A 628-nucleotide genomic window follows, 5' to 3' on the forward strand; every position below is an offset into this window, starting at 1 on the left:
CCCGCAGAGGGCCCGGGTTGGGGGGGGGGGCAGGAGGGAACAGGGCAGACTTCCCTGGGGGGAGGCGCGGTGCAGGGATTAAGAGTCCTTATTTTTTATGTTGTTCCCAGGTCTGAAGTGTGGGCTGAAGGACAGCAAATAAACAATAAGACGATCTTTTTCTGCAAAAAGAACATTAAAATAGCAGTCATAGGTCAGAACTCTGGCCTTTGGGCCCGCGGGGCACTGGGCTCTGAAGGCCATAGAAGAGTCCAGATTGACTTATCTCGAAGCTCCAGGCGCGGGAGGCGCGGGAGGCGCGGGAGGCGCGGGAGGCCCGGAGGCCTGGTGGTGGGGGGTGGGGGACGGTACTCGCCGCACCTGTCAGGCCAGCCTTGCCGGGCTGGGTCTGCAATCCCGCCTCCGAGTTCCCCCATCTCGCCCCCGGGTCCTCCACCCCCACCCCGTGCCTCCTCCCTCCTGGCCTCCGGCCGGGTGGCCTGCAGGGCGGCGGCCCCTCCCTGGCTCCCTGCTCCAGCAGCTCGCGACTCGCCCTGCGCAGGGGCCGCGGGAGCAGGTGCAGCCCCGCCCTCCCCTCCCCTCCCCCTCCCCTCCCCTCCCCCTCCCCTCACATTCCCACTCCTCCCCG

Source organism: Camelus ferus, chromosome 14 (genome assembly GCF_009834535.1).
Source record: "Camelus ferus isolate YT-003-E chromosome 14, BCGSAC_Cfer_1.0, whole genome shotgun sequence".
Classification (NCBI taxonomy): domain Eukaryota; kingdom Metazoa; phylum Chordata; class Mammalia; order Artiodactyla; family Camelidae; genus Camelus; species Camelus ferus.